The sequence below is a fragment of the Leuciscus leuciscus genome (genome assembly GCF_965113295.1).
Source record: "Leuciscus leuciscus genome assembly, contig: SUPER_11_unloc_9, whole genome shotgun sequence".
Taxonomy (NCBI): domain Eukaryota; kingdom Metazoa; phylum Chordata; class Actinopteri; order Cypriniformes; family Leuciscidae; genus Leuciscus; species Leuciscus leuciscus.
In genome coordinates this window covers 227531-243125 of record NW_028118538.1, presented here as the reverse complement: position 1 = coordinate 243125, position 15595 = coordinate 227531, and the positions used below count along the sequence as shown (strand labels likewise).

The following is a 15595-nucleotide window of genomic DNA, read 5'->3' as shown; positions in this document are numbered from 1 at the left end:
GCCTTCTCAGGTGTGTATATCAGGTGTGTGTCATGTTCATATGGTCACTGTGATCTGCTTTCAGCATCCTCAAATTCAAAAAGAATCCCAATACATCAAGTATCTGTGTTGTGATGATGAGTTGACCATGACTCTGTGGGTGACTGGGATACGTATTGCAAAGGTGAGCAGAAACCAGGCCACACACCAAAAACCAAAATAGATAATGATGATAAATGCAAGAAGACACTAATTTGAAGTTTTTGCAGCAAATTAAATTATAAATTATAGTTTACAATGCAAAAACATACTGTAAATTGTAGCTGTATTGTGTTGGGTCCTATTGTGAGCTGTCTACTTTGTCCAAAAAAAAAAGTTCTTCTACTTTATTAACGGTCTTGTTTTGTCATGATTTTGTCATAGTATGGTAAGCAGTTATATGAAAACTACAAAGCCGCTGTGAGGAAAGCAGCCGGCACTGGAAGCTGGGCTAACCGCACTATCCAGGCCTCCTCCAGTGCATCCACACCCTCTCCTACACCTAAAGGTAGAGATAATGAGCTAAATAGATTGTTATAAAATGTATCATATATATCTTTATATAAAAGGATTTTGATGACATTTTTGTGTTTATCTTTCAGCCAAAGCTGCGAATGGACACGCTCCTCAGCTTCCGAAGGACACCAAGGTACCTCTAAATCTATCAGTTGCCTTAGTAATGAAGAACACCATAATATAATACCATAAATAATATAAGTTCATGGACCATACTGAAGTGTGAACTATTATGTTTTCAGACACTTAACTGCATGTTAATTGCAATTAAACAAAATATAGTTTAAATTTATTAACACACTTAAGTACATAGTTTTATAACATTTCATAATTACTTCTACTTTCAATGAAATATGAAGTTTACTGCCGAATGTACTGAGAAGCATTTATAGTAAACTAAAATATACATATATCATTTCTATTGAAACTTGACATGTTTTCAATATTTAATTACACATTTGTCATGATGAAGTTGCCAATTGGTAAATTTAAAATATATTAATATTAAATGTATTAACGAATAACACACTACAGTTGAAATTATAATCAAATTTGCATGTGCTCTAGTATGTTTGTCAATATCAAAATAAATGTACTGCAAAAGATTACTAAACCATAATTTAAAAAGTATAACTGTTAATTTGTCATGATTGCAAAGTACACTTTTTAAAATTGCACTAAACTCTGTTAAGAAACAGTCATGAAAGTGCAGTGTCTTTAAATACACATATAGTGGCCTTTTATTTAATGAATATATTATCTGAAAATATATATATTTTTAAATATACTTTAAAGATTTAAAGTATACTTCAAGAGCAGTAAAATTAAGCACACTACTTTTCCACAAAGGGTGACGGTTCCTTTAGAGCTGTTTTAATCCCCTTGTAATTTCATCATTTATCTGAAATGCTCCTGAATGCTACTTTTGGTTTGTTTTTGAAGGGTCCTGGCAACCAAACATCTTTCCCACCACCTCCGCCTTCAATGGAAACCCTGCCTCCTCCACCACCCGACCCCATGTTGCCTCCTCCTCCCCCTGCTCCTCCTGCCAGCACAACCAAAGTCAACAAGTTTCCTCCTCCACCTCGATTCCCACAATCCTCCTTCCCACCTCCACCCATGGATGACCTGCCTCCACCACCACCTCCTCCAGAAGATGCCGAGCTGCCCCCTGCCTTTCTTCCTCCACCGCCTCCTAGTTTTGCACCTCACAGGGGAGACTCACTCCCCCCACCACCTCCAGACCCCATTACCTCCCTTCCACCTCCTCCTCCTCCTGGTCCCCAAAACTTTGCATCTGCAGGTGGAGCTCCACCACCACCAGCTCCTGCACCGGCTGCCAACCCATCCGCCGGCTCCATCAGAAAAATGCTCCAGCTCCACCAAAGAGAACTACACCTGTACAAACAGCGCCCCCAGGTGGCGAACTCATGTCAGAACTGATGACAGCAATGCTGAAAAAGCGCAGTCAACAATGATCTTGAAGACAGATAGAGCTAATTGACATGTTTTTGTAGTTGGACTGAGGAACTGACCGCCAAACAAGTTCTCGGCGTGACATTAGGACACACATCTTTTGTTGTTTAATATTCTTGCATTACACCACCAGACTAAAATATGTAAATACTTTGTACTTACGCACCTAATCATATTTGTATTACAAATATGCTATATCATCATTGCTAATGGAATGTCATAATAAATAAGGTCTTGCAAAGTTAACTGTTTAACAGATTTTGACATGCCTAATTGTTAAACAGGAGTAAACGAGATGCATGATGCAAAGATTTTTGCACTTTTGTAGAAATGCAGAAACAGCAATATTACAAAAGATATCCATGTCCATTGTCCATATATAACGTGCATATATGTACATATATAACATCAAACATGGCGCATCCTCCAATCAGATCATCCATTAGGAAGTGTGATTACAATGTCATAAACAATATTTTTGGTTCAAATGATGCTGAAATTCATGATTTTTTTTTTTTTCATTCGACCCTGAGTTAGGAAGAACAGCTGACCCTCAGCTGCTGAGCCCAGGATGGAGGTTTACTGGCATATCCGGCTCTCTCAGCCTCTTCCTGCTCCATAAATGGCTCCATTAAAGTCTTCTGCAACAGTGTCACCTAGAAATACATCAAACATACTGTCAACAAGCCATAATGGTCTGTCTGAAGATGTTACATTGTATGTATAATTGTCAAGTCTTCATTTCACAGTAATATATTAAAGCAAACACTCTAAGATATATGATAAGCATGATCATGACAGCATATTAGTTTGACATCACATGTAATAATAATACCTCTGAAAAGTCATTTTTCTCTGCTTTTCTGATAGCAGATTCAGCCATCCAGTTCCTCAACACATACCGTGGGTTTACTCCTGAACAATAGAAAAATTACTAATAACATTAAATACAACATAACACATCGTAAAAAAACACACACTACCGTTTAAACATTTACGGTCAGTAAGGCTTTTTAAAAAAAAAAGAAATTAATAATATTATTCAGCAAGGATGCATAAAAAGGGACAATAAAGACATTTATAATATTACAAAAGATTCAAATAAACGCTGTTCTTTTGAACTTTATATTAATCAAAACATGTATCAGGGTTTCCTCAGAAATATTAAGCAGCTCAACTGTTTTCAAATGTTTCTTGAGCAGCAAATCATCATATTAGAATGATTTCTGAAGGATCATGTGACACTGAAGACTGGAGAAATGATCACAGGAATAAATTACATTCAACTGAACAAATATATTAATTACACAAATACTGTATATTCAAATAGAATAATTTATTTTATATTGTAATAATATCTCATAGTATAATAATATATTATAGTATTACAAAATTACTGTTTTTATTGTATTTTTGATTAAATAAATGCAGCCTTCGTGAGCATAAGAAACTTCTTTCAAAAACAAATCTTACCAATCATGAACATTTCAGCGGTAGTGTTACTGTAACAATATATAAACACATAATATATAATACTGCATCATATAACATATACAAAAACACACCTTGCATTCTGTGCTGCCGTTCTTCATCTGAGTCACTCATTATCCTGTAGAAGACGATTAACACATCAAGTGATGTTCATTTTTAATCCTCTAAAGAGTTTGAGTTTACATTACAGCAACATTACCTTGACAGACGCTGTAAATACAGCTGAACCCAGTCTCTGAAATGCTTGTGTGATGAGAGGTCTGAAAGAGCCCACAAAGACTGTCAAGAGAGACACAGTCACAGTTAATGGACTGAAATCATGATTATGGATATTGCGGCTGCTGTGGGAGTGAATGGAGAGGAAACGTACCGGAGCAAAGGATCCCTTCTGAAGCCGGGACAGGGTCACTTCACTCAGCTGTCTGAAAGTCATAGTGAAGTCTGCTCCAGTGTCCTCCATTAGCTCAACACATCACACATCATACAACATTATATGGGTCATTCTCAGGAAATGCTGCCATATGTGTGATCTACTACTGATTTAACTCCATACTGAACTTAACTATTTCTGACAGTTTGGCCGTTAAATATATAATTCTAAAAAAAACAACTATCTAATTAAAAAAAAGTTTATAATGAAATTGTGTGTATGTATATATATATATATATATATATATATATATATATCAGTGTGTGTGTGTGTGTCTTACTGATTCCTTACTTTTTTTTCTTTTTTTTTTGTCACAAATGACACCATTTCCTGAGAATGGCCAAATAACTTTATCAAATGAATTAATTATAGTACAATTAGAGAAAAAAACAATCCAGCTAATATTTACCTTTAGAAGAAATGTAATCACATATGAATCCTTTTCTTCATTTCCCAGAAAGCCCAACTTTGCTTTGAACAAGCTCATGAAATCTACAACAGAAACAGTAAAGTGAGATCAGGAATGACTCAGAGAGGAATACAGTGATCTATATTGTCTAATGACAGGCTCACCTTTGATGGTAGATTTGTGGATACTCTCTCAATATTTGCTGAGATCTGAAGTAAATGAATTGACACGAATCACCCTTATTTATTCCAGACCAATACCAACAGAAAATAAAAGGATCTCTTACTGTGAAAGCTGATCTGAGGTCAGCAGTGGTTTCAGAGCTTCTAGAAGTTTCTGTAGATTGAACAGGCCAACATTAGCCTGAGCTCCTATACTGTACCGGCCCTCGTCATCAGACGTGTTGGGGACAAAATCTATACAGAGGAAACAATGCTGGAGCAATAACACACATTTAACAATAAAATTATTATATGTTATTATTATGGCTGTCTGTTTCACTAACTTATTAGAATATAATGAAGTAAAATAAAACAAGTAATGGATTAAAAAAATTATGCAATTAATCATGACTCTCAACCCATGTATATATACTGTAAGTAGCCTATATACAAAATTTATAGTAGATCTAAAGTAGCTTACTATTCATACAATGTTCCACTTTTGCAGTATTGTATACATATATATAAAATATATATATATATGTATGCGTGTGTGTGTGTTCTCGTTTATGGTTTAGGAGGACACAAATGTGTATAATGACAACGTAAACATCTTCACACTTCCTGTGTCCTCATAGGTTTAGGGGTAGGGTTAATATACAGAGTCCCTGTGTGTGTGTGTGTGTGTGTGTGTGTGTGCGTGCGTGCGTGCGTGCGTGCGTGCGTGCGTGCGTGTGTGTGTGTGTGTGTAATGTCAAAATGACAAAAAGCTTAAAAACTACATTTATAGGAAGATGATTGCTAATATTATGAAAGTTTAAGTTAGACAAAGAAACATACTTGGGTCATATGATTCCATAAATCCAAATGGGCCATAATCAAAAGTGATAGAAAGCAGACTGAAGTTATCTGTGTTACAGACTCCTGTGTGAAGATGCAGATCATGATGTTGTGCATTTTGTGTATTAAGCTCGATCTATAATGATAAATCTATGTGATAACTAAACAAGTAAAGCAGAGTGAACTAACCATGAGCAAAACCAACCGACATCCAGTGGGCGATTAAATGTGCCGTTTCATTCAGCACTCGAGAGAAAAACACCTTCACACAACATGAAAACCATTCAAATATAGTGAGACTGATCAGACAATATAAAATAATCTTGTATTACAGCTAAACAGCAGAGAGACACAGATACTCACCACATACTTGTCAGGGTCATTTGTTGCTATAGATTTAAAATGCTCTTTAATTACAAAGTCCAACAATGTCCTGAAAATAAAAGATAAAAAGAAATTAAAAAGCAAATAAGAGTGAGAAAAAAAATATTATCTCCCAAGTAAAAGTTAATATACCGTAGGACATCTAACTCTCCAGTTCTAGTTAATATCTCCAGTGAACCGATACGAAACCAGGACTTGGCCAGACGCAGAACAACCGCTCCTGATAGATACAGAGAACAATCACATAAAGCTGAGGAGGATAAAGAACTTAGTTACTCGATTTTTCCAAATCTGATCGTATTTTACCTCTTTCTTTTATGACACTGCCATTATAAAACGGATCCCTCCAAACAGGTTCCTCACTCACAACCAGACTGACAAACAATAAAGGCAAAAAAAATGGAAAAGGTATAAATAAATAAAATAATAATATTCAACACCAAACATTTGAATGTGATAAATACATATATTACTCTTCTTGTGCATGTCCATATGTACCTGAGGGCTCTGCTGGTATATGTGTGTGTGTGTGTGTGTGTGTGCGTGTGTGTGCGTGTGCGTGTGCGTGTGCGTGTGCGTGTGCGTGTGCGTGTGTGTGTGTGTGTGTACCTGAGGGCTCTGCTGGTAGGAACTCCCAGAAAGTGCATGGCTTCACTGCACAGGAACTCCCTCACAGAGGAGCGAATCACAGCCCGTCCATCACCAGACCTGCACACAAAACATCATGTACAGTAAACAGCATAACCATTACACTCCTGCCAGACAGAGAATCACACACTATGAGTCATAATGTAAGATCATTTACAACTAAATATATCTCAGAATTACTTAAAAAGCATATCAAAAATATTGAGCAGCAGAAACTGATATTCACCTTGAGTACGGTGTCTTTCCTGAGCCTTTCAACTGGACTTCCCATCTTTCACCCTTTCTGGATAAAAGAGAGATTGTATACCACTCTAACGGTTAACACTTGTCAGTTCTAAACTGAGAGATGTCATTGTTCAGACGCATGTTTAAGCATTAAGTGAGAATTAGATTTAAAAAATGCCAGAATCATCTATTTGCTGAAAAACCAGTAAGTATAGATCACACTTTCCATTCTTTAATCTTAAACAACATTATGGGAAAGTTGACATGCATTACAACAGAAAAGTCACATCTGACAATAACAACTGATGATTTGTGTTGAACGCTGATGGAAAAGGATGATTTTACCTGTTTGTGTATTCACCCAACATATGTGCTCTTCCATCCCCCAGCTGTCCGGCCCAATAACCAAACTATAATAATAATAACACATGGTTGACATGTTTGCTCTGGTTGTCTTACGCCATCGCTGTCGGGTTTGAAGTGACGGTCAGTTTTACCTGATGGCCCCCGTATCTGTGTGCCAGTGGAACAGAGCCAGGAAACAGTTTCCCACCACTGACACAACGGACAAACTCTTCATTCTGAATCACAGACTCATTCAGATCCAAAATATTCCTCAACACATCCTGAAATACACAAAAGAGCCTGAATATATGCAGAAACAACATTTACACAAAAGTACTGTGGTGGTACCATGGTCCAGTTTGGTTTTAAAGCAGTTTTCTCAGACTGTGATCCTCAGACCACTGGTGGTTCTGTAAAGAGTCCAAGTGGCCCACGAGTTCATTAGCTGATTAAAAGCTTTATGACTGAATCAATTAATAAAAGTATAACTGACAAAAAAAACAAAAAAAAAATGAATTAACTGAATTTATTAACTCAATACAATAAATGAACTGTTTGTGACTAAATAAATGTATGATAAAGTGTTTCTATTGGTATGTAAGTGTTTGGTCCAATTTTGAAGCTAGCATTATATAATATCTATATATATAATAGAGTATAATAGCTCAAAAATAATTTGCCCACAACCTAAAGTAGACATTTATTTGAGGAGTTGGGTGGTTCAAATTTATTTATTTTTTTAAGTGATCTGCTTCACCCTTGTAAAAAATAAGTGTTAAAAATAAAAATGGAAAACTATGTTTCTTTTAAAAAACAGTTATTGCAGATAATACAAAATTAATGAAATAAAAAGCCACTTAACGAGTATACTTTCATGACCGTTTCTTAACAAACTATAATAAATGTTCATTTAATTTCAGTTAACATGATGCAATTAAGTGTCCGAAACATTATATTCAGTTTGCACCAAAGTATATTCTTTTAAAGTAGCCTATATTATTTTCATAATTTCTCTTTTTAAAAGTATGATGAAGTGTACTTCTTTGTAACAACAGCCTGAATAAGTTCAAAATTATGCTGACGACGACAATGTTATTGGTGGTGATGATGATGATGATGATTACTTTATTACTATTTTAAAATGTGGACAAGAAAAATGATAAAGAATGGGTGGGTGTGACCAAACTTTTGACTGGTGGTTAGATGGCACTAGCTCCATTGTATTTTTCTGTTTCATAAATTATACACAGTTACTGCAACAATATCCCCAGGTTTGACTGCAGTGAAGCACAAGTTCTCTGTGAATGATGATGAGTGGATGGGTTTATTGACCTGTGACACAGCAGCCAGTGTCAGGGGCTCTTTCAGAGGAGAGGGCTGAGACTCTGAAAACACACTTCTCTTCACAGTACGAATAACATTACCATCAACCTCATCAAGAGGCAGAGCATCTGTAAAACACACAGAAGTGATTAAAACACAGTCAACGTGTAAAATAGCATGTTGGCACTCATATCTGTATCTTACCTAGTAGTTTATGTGATAATGCCAGTGGTATTTCTCCACAGTGTTTCACATTGCTATAAAAGTGACTCTTATCGAACTCTCTTTCATTACAACTTTCATTCTCACAGAATTCTTGTTCGTCCCTAAATGTAGCGATGGCGACGGCCGATAAAAATAAAAATAATGTGAAACCATGTTTTGTCATTACATCAAACTCACAGGCATATTTTTTTATGGCCAAAAAAAAAAAAAAAAAAAAAAAAAATATATGTCCTGTACTTCCTTACATCACGTAACTAGAGGAAAACATCAGAACTGTCACACAAACAATCCTTCAATGTTCCACCAGAGGGCGCTCATCGGCTCAAAAACACGAATGCTCCATTTATGCAATATTCGGGACTTTTTTGTCTTTTTGGAAATGTATGCGAGTTATAAAGTATAACCGATTAAATATATTAGTTGTATGGGTTCAGAAGCTGTCGTACAAATGGAAACTCTCGGAACTTTCTCACTATAATGATTAAATAAGCGTCTCTAGCCAATGATCAGAGACGACTGTGATTGGTCAACCTCAAATCTTATTGTAAAAAGTAACAGGTGCCATGTGACCAGCCGTCTATTAAAAATACTGAATACTTAAAAATTATAAATATTACTGGAGAAGATTGAAATCTCTATGATTGAAATGAATGTAATGAAAATGTATTTTTTTAAATGTAAAAATGTAAACATGTTTTAAGCCCACCCACACCCCTTAAATAACCTATTTAACTCACTTTTATATTTATATAACTATTTATATTTATCGAAATATAATAATAATAATATCTGTTATTATTACAATTATTATTAACATGAACAAAATACATGAATTAGATTAAATTGTCATTGTTAACATTTATTCATTTTATTTATTTATTATTTATAATATTTAAATAATAATAATAATAACAATTTATATATATATATAGTTATTTTTGGAGACTTATTAGAACTACCGTACTTGACCAATTGGAGACAAGTTATGGGCCACTATGGAACGTCCATTTTATATCAATTTTATGTTAACTGCCAATCTTTCCCCTATTAATTGTATTTCTAAAAGGGCAATCTTCTCCAGTAGCACATCACGTGACAGTATCTTATGGTATATTTTGGTTTCAGAGGGCGGACTCGGAGCACATACATATTCATGAGTTTCCAGGGCATGCATGTGGAACTGATAATTTTAGTTCATGCTTTTTATTTATTTTTATTTTTATTTTATTTTTTATTTTTTTATTTTTTTATTGCAGAGAAGGTAACATACAGAAAATAACACAAAAATAAATAAATACATAAAATAAAATAAAATAAAATAAAATAAAAACAGAAAAAGGATATTTTAACAAATAAAGATATTACAAAATATCAGGGGTATTAAAGAGTGTAGCCTATCATAGCATTTTAAATATTTCACAGACTTTTTTTTTTTTTAACAGTCTTATAGAAGAAATATAAAAATCAAAGTCAGAGCAAAACAAATTTTACATAGGAGATGAATTAAGAAATTTTTGTTTATGTATGTGAAATTTTGCTAATAAAATAAAAAGGTTAACAATAAATTCCAGATCCTTATTGCTTTTGTTTTCATAATACAAGGTAACATCCTTTAAGGTAAAGCAGTAATTAATATTCATCAGATTAAATATGAATTCTGCCAAATCAGTCCAAAACTTGTTCACGACATTACAGTCAAAAAATAAGTGAGTCAGTATCTCTTTCTCATTATTACAAAAACAACACATATCATCAATATCAGAGAATCTTGATATTAAAGATTTAGAAGGATAAATGGTATGCAGAATTTTTAAGTGTATTTCTTTAATTTTATTATTAATACAGTATTTGAAAGGATTTAACCAAGCTCTTCTCCAATCAATATTTTCAATCTTAGAGTTCCAGAAAAATTTCCCTCTAGGAGATATTTTGTTTTGTTTTTGGAAAATATTACAAATATGCTTGTTATTGCATTTTTTCTCAATTAACTCAACACCTTCTAAAATTAAATTTGGGTTTGTCACAGATAAGGAATTGTAACAAATATGACATTTGATAAGTTGACGAAGTGTTACAGGAATAGCTTTATTAACTAAATTAAATTCCCTAAACAGTACGGGAAAATTGTAAGTTGACATGAATTGTTCGTAAGTTAAGAGATTCCCAGAGCTGTCAAACAGTTTTATAAGATGATTAATGTCTCTGTTGAACCAATTTGTTAAAAACAAAGATTTATTTGAAACAGTTATATTTCCATTATTCCAAATGAAAGAGGTGTGAGGAGAGAAATTGTGACAGTAGCAAATTTTCCAAGCGAGAAGAGCTTGCTTTTAGTTCATGCTGCTTGAGTTTCAGCAGGTGTAATGATGTAATGGATTATTTCAAAAAAGGTAAATATGACAGTGTCAGTTTATAATGTTTTTATTCGTTTGCATGTTTTGTGGTCCCTGACTTAATGCAGGCATTTACTTCGTGTAATGTTAGGATAAAGCATAGAAAACTTCAACTAGTCGTATACATTAATTTCATTTCGTTGTGCTTTTCCTTTGTACCTTACCATGCTTTATAACCAGCAGGTCTGGCGCAGAGAATGTCTAATAAGGGGAGAAGTTCCACTCTCAGTAAACTTCCGGCTTCTGAACTGGTTGCAGTTCCACTCTGGTTCCATATGAGGGCGCTCACAGGACGAGTGCAGAATGAATGGAGGTCTATGGAGCTATAGCCATCAAAATCCACTTTTCTCAGGATATAATTTTTTGTCTAGTAATTTGAATGTTGTATTCGAAAGGAGATGCAAAGAAATTACATATTGATGGGTGTTAGATTTTTTAGAGTCACTTATTTGCTTTAAAAAGTATTTTAAAATGTCAATGACGTCATACACATCGGACGACCAGAGATACTGCTTTACGGCAATCCTTCAGTCACTTTGGTGCTTTCGCACTTTCTTTTCTCTCGAGGCATCGACAACACAGCTGACACAGGTAAACACACAACACAGCTGTCACAGGTAAACACACAACACAGCTGTCACAGGTAAACACACAACACAGCTGACACAGGTAAACACACAACACAGCTGTCACAGGTAAACACACAACACAGCTGACACAGGTAAACACACAACACAGCTGACACAGGTAAACACACTACACAGCTGACACAGGTAAATACACGTGCTAGAAGAGTTTTTGTTGTGTTTGATTCTGGTCCCGCTTCGGATGCCACGATGCCATCAAGCGGTATCTCTGGTCGTAATCAGTCCTTCACTGACCAATCAGCTTTCATTAGCAGAATGCTAGCGTGTTATGGGCAACAACAACTCAACCTGTAAGAAATCGAAAGGACATAAGTACTCGTTCATTCAACTTTCGACCTATAACCCATGTTGAACTTGCAAAACAATCAAATCTGAGATTTCTCAACAGCAATCGGGTGAAAGAGACAAATTTAGGCATCTAGCTCCATAGACTCCCATTCATTTTGCACTCATGGGCGATCGCCCGATTCGCCCCCAGTGGAACTCTGGTGGAACTACAACCAAAATTCGGTACAATAGGACTTAATAGGGAGTGGCCAGGCTGGCAGGTTCTCCGTAGACGGGCTCTGTCTGGCGCAAAATGTGGCAGCGGCACTTCCAGTGGCATCTCCAGCTGCCAGGGATTTTCTCAGGCAGCTGCGCTGTTTGCACCTGCCGCCGACGAGTTATGATTCACTATAAAAAGTATATTTTTACTACAAAAAGTGCATTTGAAAAACAAAACAAACGTTCAATAAACATTCAATTCAATTAAATCGTCCAATTACGTCTCCATATCAACTGCATACAACTAAAACAAGCCATTACAGCTCACCAAAAAGCCAACAAAACGTGTGGAACCAATGTTTTCTGAAATCACGCCTTATGTAAATTTGGATAGTGGCTCTTAAAGGGGAAATGCACAATAAATAATAAAGTGGCATAGCTATATATAGCCTAGACATTTTTTTCCAAGCGCCACCTACTGACAGAAAGTGAATTTGCGTTTTCATTCAGTCCGTCTGCTGTTTTTGTTTTGTGCAGGTGTCTTCTAGCATAATTTCACAAAACAAAAGTCAGACCATTTTGTTTTTGCTTTAAATCTTGAAATTATACAATCTAATTTAAATAAAAAAAAATAATTATCATGCTACATGTGTGTAGCCTCTTTGTTTGCATCATGATTACATTTCAAATGGCTGGAGACAGATGTTATAGAGCAAATAAACAACAAATACATTTGCTTAAAGGAAAAAAGGTCAGCTATTGGAATTGGCCAATTTGCTTGAAAAAAATTGGAATCCGCAATAGAAAATCATAATCGGGCCACCCTTATAAAAAATATTAAATAAAACATTATTAACAGTCTTTTCACAGTTTTATTTTTCTAGTTTTATTAATTTGTAGTTTGTATGGTTAATATTAATGTAGGTTTATTGTCAGGCTCTGGTTGAGCTCAGCTTGGGAGCTCAAGTTGAGATTTCTTACCTCAAGGCGACTCTCAGACCCGACGGACTGGCCAAATCCAGCTATTGAGCTGTGGAGGTACACAACATCATGCATCATGTTACCTTATTATTCCCTAATTGATCTGTCTTCATCTTCCTACTCTTGTAAGTGTACCAAGTGGATGTACGTTTCTGAACTTTTTATACTGTACATTCATTGGTACATTTCAAATATTGGTCACACTTTAGAATAAGACCCTATTAGTTAATGTCAATGCATACATATGAATCTTTGTTACAGAAAATAAAATACAACAGTTCCACAACGAGGCAAGGCAGCGAATGATCCATCTGTTGTATTCTTCATTTCACAGGAAACGAAGGACACTTTTGGAGGCTGCATGTGAAGGAGGCTTAGAATTGGATCAGCCTTCGTCGTGCCACGGTGACTCAGTCGGATGCAGCCTCTGAATTGGGAAGCAGCAATGGATCCTTCACGAATTACACTTTTAAATGCAAGTACTGGGTTTCAGCTTACTCAAATATCTAATGATATGAATATTAAAGTCCGGCCTTCGAAGGATGCAGCCTTTGAATTGGGACGCAGCCCCAGAGTCGGGGTCGACTCCAGCACAAGAATCTACTCTCATACTGACTCTGTTTCTGTGTCCGAAATCTATCACTTGTTTACTGATTCTCTAATCCCTATATAGTGCATGGCAGTTGAGTGCCTATGAAAGTTAGATAAGCAAGGAGTGAAAGAAATGAAGCGAGGAATGCGGACACTGACGTATTACACCTTGTTAAAGAACTGTCGCAGAAACTTTGTCACATACATTTATCCTACATGTAGCTTACTTTAAAAATAGATAAAAGTCATATTGGCTTTAGTTTGTAATTATACATTCCTCCGTGCCAGCTTTAGTTTAACTGTGTCACGGCTGAATATAATACAAAAAGGTGCGAGGACTCAAGTGCAGGAGAATGAAAGTTTAATTACAAAAAGAAAAACAAACACAAAACAAAACCCACGAGGGGGAAAACATAACTAGTAAATACAAAACAAAACCAGAACATGAACTTACTGAAGGATAACAGGAAACATAAGACAATACAACGATCCGACAAAGACTGCAAACACAAAGGAACTCATAAAAGGGACAAATCAGGCAGATAATGAGGGAACAACAGGTGGGACAAATGAAACCAATAATGAGATAAGGAGGGTGGGGTCAAAACAGAGACAGGAACACAAACACCACATGTGCTACACGAGACAGGACAGGCATGTGACATTACCCCCTCCTTAAGGAGCGGCTACCAGACGCTCCTCTAGGGACGGGAGGGACAGACCAGGGAGGGACGGGAGGGACAGACAGTCCATCTGGCGGCCAGGGTGGAGACGACCCCTCGAGCGGCCACGGCGGAGACTCTCCCTCGGGCGGCCACGGCGGAGAAGATTGTGCAGGCAGCCAATGTGTCTCTGTGGCGGCCATCTTGTCCGAAGACACAGGCTCGGCAGACGTGACGTGAACAGTCTCTGGCTGGGCAGACGTGACGTGTACAGTCTCTGGCTGGGCAGACGTGACGTGTACAGTCTCTGGCTGGGCAGACGTGACGTGAACAGTCTCTGGCTGGGCAGACGTGACGTGAACAGTCTCTGGCTGGGCAGACGTGACGTGAACAGTCTCTGGCTGGGCAGACGTGACGTGAACAGTCTCTGGCTGGGCAGACGTGACGTGAACAGTCTCTGGCTGGGCAGACGTGACGTGAACAGTCTCTGGCTGGGCAGACGTTACGTGAACAGTCTCTGGCTGGGGTGGTGCAGGCAGTGCGAGCAGCTCGGGCGGGGCCAGCAGAGCATGACGCCTGGGCGGCGCGTCAGGGACGCCAGTTACCTCCGGGATGGTCTCCGTGTTAGGAGCCACCGGACTCGGGACCACCGGAACAGTTACGGAGGGAGCCTTTCTCTTCCTCCTGTGTCTTGGAGCCACCGGACTCTGGACCACCGGAACTGGGACCACCGGACTCGGGACTACCTCCCTGGCAATTCTCTCCCGATCGCGAATGAAATCATCCACCATCGCCCCAAAACTAACCCAATCAAATGCTTCTCTCTGCTGAGTCCTCATGTGGTCGGATCGTTATGTCACGGCTGAATATAATACAAAAAGGTGCGAGGACTCAAGTGCAGGAGAATGAAAGTTTAATTACAAAAAGAAAAACAAACACAAAACAAAACCCACGAGGGGGAAAACATAACTAGTAAATACAAAACAAAACCAGAACATGAACTTACTGAAGGATAACAGGAAACATAAGACAATACAACGATCCAACAAAGACTGCAAACACAAAGGAACTTAAAGTTGATCATTCTGCGAATAACTGCAATTGCAGATTTCGAACAGAGATGGCGACAAAGAGGAAAAACTACGGACTGCAGCTTTAACTGTAATGTTAATATTTAAATAGGTGTTTCTGTCAGTTCACAGTTACGATAACTTTAGCAAGTGTGTTTCTGTATGTTCACAGTTTAGCTATAACGTTAGCATTTCGATAGTGTTTCTGGCTCTCTGAGATTAGAGAATGTGCTAAATAGTTCTTATAAAGGTCATAAAGCTCTTATTAATTTCC

At 36.9% G+C, this 15595-nt stretch overlaps 1 protein-coding gene and 1 pseudogene across 2 annotated transcripts in view; one reads left to right on the top strand and one right to left on the bottom strand.

Moving 5' to 3' along the window:
- The window catches only part of LOC309510296 (NACHT, LRR and PYD domains-containing protein 12-like), a 143470-nt gene that overhangs the window by 64291 nt on the left and 63584 nt on the right, over positions 1 to 15595 (top strand). The window lies entirely within an intron of this gene.
- On the bottom strand, positions 2188 to 8677 carry LOC309510299 (protein adenylyltransferase SelO-like; annotated as a pseudogene). The gene is made up of 19 exons (XR_014211646.1): positions 8471 to 8677; positions 8276 to 8394; positions 7096 to 7224; positions 6944 to 7008; positions 6600 to 6656; positions 6335 to 6433; positions 6032 to 6099; positions 5858 to 5945; positions 5705 to 5774; positions 5531 to 5603; positions 5342 to 5425; positions 4627 to 4756; positions 4505 to 4549; positions 4341 to 4423; positions 3872 to 3964; positions 3701 to 3780; positions 3576 to 3619; positions 2846 to 2925; positions 2188 to 2666 (listed from the first exon to the last, which is right to left on the bottom strand). The product of XR_014211646.1 is annotated as a protein adenylyltransferase SelO-like (transcript).